A 9,212-nucleotide genomic window follows, 5' to 3' on the forward strand; every position below is an offset into this window, starting at 1 on the left:
AGGTTTGCCCTTGGATGCCGCTAGCCCCGGTCTAAGACTTTCCAGGGGATTTACTATGCGCAGCCAGTGCCAGGGTTCCTGCCTCTGAGAAATTTTAGTAAGAGAGATGATCCGAAGAGGCTGGCTGTGAGCTTGCAGCGGGGATGCAATCTAATTTAAATCACAGGTCAGCAAGCCCTTTTTTTAATATGGTTAAAAAAAACATAAACATAAAATTTACCAGTTTATCCCTTTAAAAGCATACGATTCAGTAGTGTTAAGCGTAGCTACAATATTGTGAAACAGATCTTCAAAACTTTTTCATCTTGCAAATCTGAAACTCTACCCATTAAACAACTCTCCTTTTCTCCCTTCTCCCATCCCTATTGTCTGTGAATTTGACTGCTTTGGGTATAAGCGGAATTTTGCAGTGTCTTTTGTGTCTGGCTTTTTTTTTTTTTTTTCACTTAGCATAATATCCTCCAGGTCTATCCATGTCTCCATGTTGTAGCATTTCCTTTCTCTTTTTTCTTTTTTTACTTTCTTTTTTGTACTAGGGAATGAACCAAGGGCCTCCTACATGATAGGCTTAAGCTACACCCCCAACCGAGGATTTCCTTCTTTTCAAAGGCTTCATAATATTCTATTATGTGTATACACCCGTTTACTTTATCCATTTACCTACTGATGCACATTGGGTTACTTCCATCTCTTGACTATTGTGAATAATATTATGAACTAGTGTTACCGCTGTTGACCGGTGACGAGTCCTTGCTTCCCCGATGTTGAAGAATAACACCAAAGAAGCACGCCGAGGCAAGGTCAGAGTAGAAATTAGAAGTTTATTAAAGGACAGCAGAAAAGACTTCTCCCGGAGGAAGAAGGGGACCCAAGAGGTGGAATCCGTGGAAGTGCGGTTGTCTCTCCATTTTATAGTTTCTTTCAGTGATGGAATGTAGGTGGGAAGGCACGAGGGGTGGGACACAGATGGGCCAAAGAAGTAGTCTGAGCAGGAAGGACTTCATTAACACTTGTTTGGGATGGACTTTGGCCTAGGGCCTTTTCAGGACTTCATTAACATTCCATGAGTTGTCCTGCGTTTCCTGGAATCATTCTGAGCATGGCCTCCATTTTAGATTTCACTGGGTATTAGACCCGATTTACCTAACTACACTGACTACCTAACTTTAAATCTGGCTTCACTAGGATGTGCAGATATCTTTGCTTTTATTTCTTGGAGGTATGTACTCAGAAGTGAAATTGTTGACTCATATGGTAGTTCTGTTTTTCAGAGAGCCATTTATGAGTGGCTTTGACTGGAGAAGCAGGGGGGAGGGCAAGCTCTTCCTTCAAGGAATAGAACAGAAGATAGAGGAAGGAGGAAGAGAGGGGTCATGGATGGCCCCCGTTTCTATTCTTAACTGACAAATGGATTTGGAAACTTTGGCAGGGAAGTAGGACAGATTAAGAGTTCCATTTTGAACATGTAAATCTGAGAGAAATGACAACTAGACAGATGGAGCTATGGATCTGAAACTCACTAGAGAAGTGACAGGACAGGAATTACAAGACTCCTCCCCTGGATCTCAGTCTCCCCCACCAGGACCACAAGCCACAAGTTGAAAAATCATTAACTGGGGACCTTCTCTGCAGCCACACCCTGCCATCCCTCCAGCCGGCATATTCAGCTTCTCTCAGGGACCTTCCTTCAACACCACCAGCACCCTCAGTCCATTGTCCTGTCTCCTCTGTTCCAGTTTGTCCGCCCTCTCTTTCTTCCCTTCCCTCATCATCAGCTTCAATTCCATTTTTCTCCATTCCAATACTATTTCTGCCATTACTTTAATGTCCTTCTCCTCTGTCTTTGTCACACTTGTCTAGCAGAGCCTTAGCCCTAGATGAGCTCCACCACCTGCTTTCTCCATAAAGCTCCTGGAGGAGCCACACAATAGGGCGGAAGACACCTGAATGTCAGGTGGGCTCTCAGTCCTGACTGGCTCTCCTCTTTATCAACTCTCCCCCTCATTCTTTGCAAGGACATTCCAAGCCTTATGTTGCCTCTATTTTTGGAGAACTTTCAGCCATCACATGGAGCTGGAGTTTTGCACCAATTGCGCAGGCCACCATGGATACTCTCTCCTGTCCTGACCCTCCTGCTGTGGAAGAAAAACAATTTGCCCTGCCTGAGGCTAGAGCCAGCAGCACCTCTTTGAATCCATTCCACATCTTCTCAGGAACTGAAGAGTATTGATTATCCCTTCTCTCTTGTTTATTTACCTCTCTCCAAATCCTGGCTTCTAGAAATGGCCTTTCAATTTGCTCATCTTTTTTCTCTTAAACACAAAACAAAAGCTAACTGAAAACCAACACAAAGAACTTCCCTGAAACACATCCCTCCCCAGCTCTCATACCTGCCTCTCCTTCATAGCAAATAGCAAGCAGCGTGGACCCATTTCCCTTGTTCAGCCCTGATGCCCAAGGACAGGCCATCAACTGAGGATAGAAATTTGGAGACAAGAGGGAGGCTTATAGGAGGGCTGGGGTTGTGGCTCAGTGGTAGAGCGCTTGCCTAGTGCCGCAGTCTGGCTGGGCACAAAATCACGAGCCACTCAAACAGGAACAAACTTTATTTTTGAAACTCCCGCCAATGCCCTGTATGCTCCCAGGAAATATGCCAACCCACACATGCCGCGTTCTCCCGGGCCACACTACCCCCACAGGAAATCTCTCCTCCGGAATTCCCTCCTACCGCACTTTCCCAACCAATGGGAACTCTTTGGGAGTCCTGCTAGAGCTCCAAAGTAGCAGGCCGAGGTGGACAGCAGGGGTCTAATATCCATTTGAATGCAGATCTTAACATAATCATATCATCTCAATGGCTTGCTGGCGTCACCTTTCAACCAAAAATGCCATGCATCATTACTATTTGGCTATGGCTCTTAGCAGCCTAGCATGCATGAGGCACTGGGTTCCATTCTCAGCACCACATACAAAGATAAATGAAGTTATTATGTTCATCTATATCTAAAAATATTTTTTTAAAAAAAGAGCACAAAACTCAACTCAAAATGGATCAAGGACTTAGGAATACAACCAGAGACCCTGTGTCTAATAGAAGAAAAAGTAGGTCCTAATCTCCATCATGTGGGATTAGGCCCTAGCTTCCTTAATAAGATTCCTGTGGCATGAGAATTAAAATTAAGAATCAATAAATGGGATGGACTCAAATTAAAAAGCTTCTTCTCAGCAAAAGAAACAATCTGTGAGGTGAATAGAGAGCCTATATCTTGGAAGCAAATCTTTACCCCTCACACATCAGATAGAGCACTAGTCACTAGGCATATAAAGAACTCAAAAAGCTAAACACCAAAAAAAAAAAAAAAACCAAATAACCCAATCAATAAATGGGTCAAGGACCAAAGAGACACTTCTCAGAAGATGATGTACAATCAATCAACAAATACATGAAAAAATGTTCATTATCACTAGCAATTAGAGAAATGCAAATCAAAACCACTCTAAGATTTCATCTCACTCCAGTCAGAATGACAGCTATTATGCCTACAAACAACAGTAAGTGTTGGCAAAAATGTGGGGGAAAAGGCACACTCATACACTGCTGGTGGGACTGCAAATTGGTGCAGCCAATGTGGAAAGCAGTATGGAGATTTCTTGGAAAATTGGGAATGGAACCACCATTTGACCCAGCTGTCCCTCTCCTTGGTCTATACCCAAAGGACTTAAAAACAGCATATTACAGGGACACACCACATCAATGTTTATAGCAGCACAATTCACAATAAGCTAAACTGTGGAACCAACCTAGATGCCCTTCAACAGATGAATGGATAAAAAAATGTGGCATATATACACAATGGAATATTACTTAGCAATAAAAGAGAATAAAATCATGGCATTTGCAGGTAAATGGATGGAGTTAGAGAAGTTAATGCTAAGTGAAATTAGCCAATCTCAAAAAACCAAATGCCAAATGTTTTCTTTGATATAAGGAAGCTGATTCATAGTGAGATAGGGAGCAGGGGCATGGGAGGAATAGACGAACTCTAGATAGGGCAGAGGGGTTGGAGGAGAGGGGAGGGGGCATGGGGTAATTAATGTTGGAATGTGATGATCATTACTGTCCAGGGTGCATGTATGGAGACACGAATTGGTGTGAATATACTATGTATACAACCAGAGATATGAAAATGTGCTCAATATGTGTAATAAGAATTGTAATGCATTCTCCTATCATATATAAATAAAAAATTTACATAAAAAAGAGGCTTATAGGAGAACTCATTAGACTTTGCCTAAGAACATATTTTGAACATGACCCCTATGGGAATGTCTATCGAGCTCAGTGGGGAGCAGGGCAGTGTGCTTGTGTGTCCGTCACACTTAACCCAGGGGAGGGAAATAACTACTGCCTCCTTTCAATGCTAGTTATCTCATTCTTCTTCACAGAGAATTAGGTTCAGTTGATTTGGGCAGGATTGGGTGTGTGTGTTGGTGGGGGGGTTCCCTCACTAAGAACCAGGATTGATTTTTTGTGGAGCTTGTTTTAGGACTACAAGCCTCATCATTATCTGTTTGAATGTTATAGGCTAAACTGTCTTCCCAAATTTATATGCTTAAGTCTTACCCCCAGTATCTCAGAATGCATCTGTATTTGGATATAGGGTCTTCAAAGAGATAATTAAGGTAAAATGAGTTCTTTAGGGCAGGCCCTAATTCAATATGACTGGTGTTTTTATTAAAAGAGATTAGGATAGCCAGGCTTGGTGGTGCACACCTGTAATCCCCGTGGCTCCAGAGGCTGAGGCAGGAGGTTCACGAGTTCAAAGCCAGCCTCAGCAAAAGTGAAGCACTTAGACACTGTTTCTAAATAAAATACAAAATAGGGCTGGAGTTATGGCTCAGTGGTTAAGTGCCCCTGAGTTCAATCCCTGGTACCCCACCCCCCAAAAAATGAGATTAGGACATAAAACACACAGGCTACCAGGCAGCCCTTGTGAACACACAGCAAGAAGATGGTTATCTGTAAGCCAGAGAGAGAGGCCTCAGATGAAATCAGCCCGCTGACATCTTGATGCTGGACTGCCAACCTCCAAAACTGTGAGAAAATAAATGTTGTTTAAGCCACCCAGGCTGTGGTACTTTGTCATGGCAGCCTGAACAGATAACACACTGCCAAGGTGAGAGGTCTTGCACAGTGATCTTGACATTGGTTGTGGACCCTGGAGATAGTGAAGCCCCTGGGAAGTGACTGCTGGCTGTGCAGAATCCCAAAGAGCCAGAACCAATTTGTAGCCCCTCTGAGTGGTCTCTGTGACAAACTTTTTTCTTTTTCTTTTTTGCATTACAGACCATTTGACCATTTGATTATTGGCCCCATGCCCATATAGAATTCCTTATTCTTCCCAGTTTTTTTAAAGTTGTCATTTCTTTGATCAAAATCAAAACTCTGAAAATAGTCCTAAAAAATGGATCAGAAGTCATTTCTGAAACTTTGAGGTTCCAACTGTTACCAGGACTCAAATTTTTAACAGCCTAATATCAGTGTGGAATTCACAGTGATAGCCCAGAACTTGAATTAGGTGAGAATTTCCTTTATATTGTGTGCCCTTCTGGCCTGAAAATTACTTCTGTTCTCAGAAGATTCTTTCTTTGGATTTCCTTTGCCACTTAGGCAGATTTCAGTTCTTTATGTAACAGATAATGTTTCTGGTGTTTCTCTAAACATCAAATTGAAGAAAGAATGTGAAGATTAATCTGTTTTGGTTTCTTTTCATTGCTGACATGCTTTTCTCAGCTCCTGAACTGATTTTCAGAGGCAAAAGTTCATATTAGAAATAAGAATCATCCAAATGTTTAGTATTTAAAATTCACTTTTATTAGTAATAAAAAAATGCATTTAAAAAAAATGATTCATTAAACAACCTTAAAACATCATTCTCTTAGTTGTTTTGGAAAATCATTGAAAAATCTGTTTTTGTTTTTTTCACATTTAAACCCACGGAAGAACCGGTAGGCACCATTTTGCTCCGGCCCGTGAACTCTGCCAGGGAGTTCATGGGAGAGTTTGAGATCCAAGATATTTCTGAGATTGTCTAGCTTAATGGCTCCCCAAACCAACTAATAATTATCAAAATCCAAAGAATTAAAAGTAACATACAGGGGCTGGGGATGTGGCTCAAGCTGTAACGCACTTACCTGGCATGCACAGGGCACTGGGTTCGATCCCCAGCACCACATAAAAATAAAGATGTTGTGTCCACCGAAAACTGAAAAACAAATATTAAAAAACTCTCTCTCTCTCTTAAAAAAATAATGCCATATTGTAATTACAGAAATTCATATGGGTTAAAACAATTCCAATAGTATAGAAAGATATCAAACAGAGGACAATTCCCCTCTGTCCCTCAAATACTCATTACCACAACCCTGAAGAAGCCGTTGTAATCAATTTCTCATTTCAGCTCTGATGGTCACAGCATGACTCTTGTATATGTATTGTTTTATCAGCTTCACAGAGTATCTGTTGTTTGTTACCTTCTACAAAAAATAAGATGAGGAATTTAGCACATGGATCTATCTCTCATCTCCTTTCCTCCTATATTTCTAATTTTTGTTAGTTGTATTTTTACTTCTTCTAATATTTACTTGCATAATGTTGTGGTTTGAATATGAAGCGCCCTCCTGAATTTCCTGTATTAATGCAGGAATATTCAAAGGTAAGATGATTAGGTAATGAAAGCCATAACCTGATTGGTCCATCCAAGTTTGAACAGACTGACTGGTGGTGAGTGTAGGCAGGTGGGCATACATAGCTGGAGATGGGTCACTGGGGATGTGCCCTGGAAGGCTGAATTTTCCATGAGCCCTCTTCCTCTTGCTCTGCTGCCTGGTCAGCCATGAACACAGCAGCACTCCTCCATACACCCTTCCGTCATGATGTTCTGCCTTCTCTTGGGTCCAGAGCAATGGAGTCAGTCAACCATAGATTGAAACCTCTGAAACTGAGCCCAAAATAAACTTTCCCTCCTCTATGTTGTTCCTATCAGGTAAGTTAGTCAGAGAAATGAAAAAGTTAACTAACATAACTTTATATACTACACCTTGACTTCCATTTTCTTTTTCTTTCCTTTTTTTTTTTTTTTGTGTGTGGGGGGGTACTAGGGATTGAATTTCAGGGGTGCTTTAACACTGAGCTATATCCCCAGCCCTTTTTATTTTTTATTTGGAGACAGAGTCTCACTAAGTTGCTTCTGGCCTCCCCAATTTGCTGAGATTGGCCTTGAACCTACTATTCTCCTGCCTTAGCCTCTCAAGTTGCTGGAATTACAGTCATGCACCACTGTGGTTTTGACTTCCATTTTTTTATTTATCACTGTTAGAAAGTTTTAGTGAGTCTCCACTCTGTAAAATTGGGAAATGAGAGTACTTACACCAGTTTTCCCTTTCCTCTTTCTTCCCTCCTCCTAACTTGCTTTTACATCTTATGACGACAGTCAATTCTATGTGTCTATTAACTGGGCCATGGGGGTACGCAGACATAGAGTCAAACACTATTCTACGTGTTTCTCTGAGGGTGTTTTTGGATGAGGTTAACATTTAAATCAGTAGTTGAGCAAAGAAGGTTGCCTTTCCTAATGTCAGTGGGCTTCATCTAATCTATTGAAGATCCTGAATAGAACAAAAAGGCTGATCATCCTCCGAAAGGAAGAATTCTTCTTGCCTGATGACCTTTGAGCTCAGACATCAGTTTTTCCCTGTCTTTAGACTCAAACTGAAATGTCAGCTCTCCTTGGGTCTCAAGCCTTTATACCAGAACTACATCATTGGCTCTCTTGATTCTTAGGCCCTTCTATTTGAACTGAAACTAAACCTGCCTGAGTCTCCAATTTGCCAATTCATTCTGCAGATATTGGAACATGTCAGCTGCCATAATCACATGAGCCAATTCCTTATACATAGTCACTTGACATGTATGATAAGTGCATCATTAGGGAATTTCATCATTGTACAAACATCATGGAGTATGTTTATACATATTAAGTCAGCTATGACATTACTAGGCAATGTCATCTTATGGGACAACCATTGTATATGTATTTCATTATTGACAGAAATGTCATTATGTGACACATGACTTTGTATGTGTGTATTATCGTAGTGGTCTATTTCACTGGAGAACCCTAGCTAATACACATTATTAAATTATAATAAATATAAATTCAGTACCCTGTGTACAAATCAACCCTAAAATTCAAAGTTAATAAATAGTATTTAAGATCTGATTGCTGCTGGGCATGGTGGCACAAGACTGTAATCCCAGTTGCTGGGCAGGCTGAGGCAGGAGGATCACAAGTCTGAGGGTCAGCCTTGGTAACTTAGCAAGACCCTGGGGATGAAGTTCATGGTAGAGTGCCCCTGGGTTCAATCCCCAGTACTGGAGGAGGAAAAAAATAACAAAACTATTGCTGCTTTAAACAATATTATGAATATTCATTATAGAGCTACAGAGAATAAGTCTATAGAAGAATAAATATAATCTTTGGCCACTAGGCCATTTGAAAGAAAATGTCTCAAGTATCAAGGTCAAAATTCTCTATCACTTGTTTAAAAAAAATGAACAATTAATTAACTATTAAAATAGAAGATTTTCTCATGATTCTTCAATAGTTTTCAGTTCACCTGGAACCTAAAAACATTAGAATATGGAAAAATAATTAGCAAATTAATTAGTATCTTAGTTTTCATTTATCATAAAAGTTGTTCCGTTACCTTTTGTGAAGGCATTGGCGAGCTTCCAAGGCAGTCAGAATCTGAGAACCAGGATCCTAGAGAAAAGACCATCTGACACTTGCTGCCACTTTGCTCAGAGGAATGTGCTGTTCTGAGAGCAATGACCCAGAGGCTGAGTGTTGAACAAAACATTGTTTTAAAGCTGGGTATGTTGCGGGGACACCTGAAATCCCAGCCACTCAGGAGGTTGAGGCAAGAGTGTTAGTACAAAAGGACCGGGTTGGATGCAAACTTCATGGATCAACACAGTTTTTATTCAGGAATGGAGTGATGCCTCTGATGGACCCAATTTCATGGTGGAAAATGAGCCACAGACCAAAGGGGAGTGTACACTTATAGAGGTTACACTGAGAGGTGACTTAACTAATTAGCGTGTCAGTTTGGGCACTCAGGAATTTGGGGTCTGTTTTACTGGGTGAGAT

Source organism: Marmota marmota, unplaced genomic scaffold, assembly GCF_001458135.2.
Source record: "Marmota marmota marmota unplaced genomic scaffold, marMar, whole genome shotgun sequence".
Taxonomy (NCBI): Eukaryota; Metazoa; Chordata; class Mammalia; order Rodentia; family Sciuridae; genus Marmota; species Marmota marmota.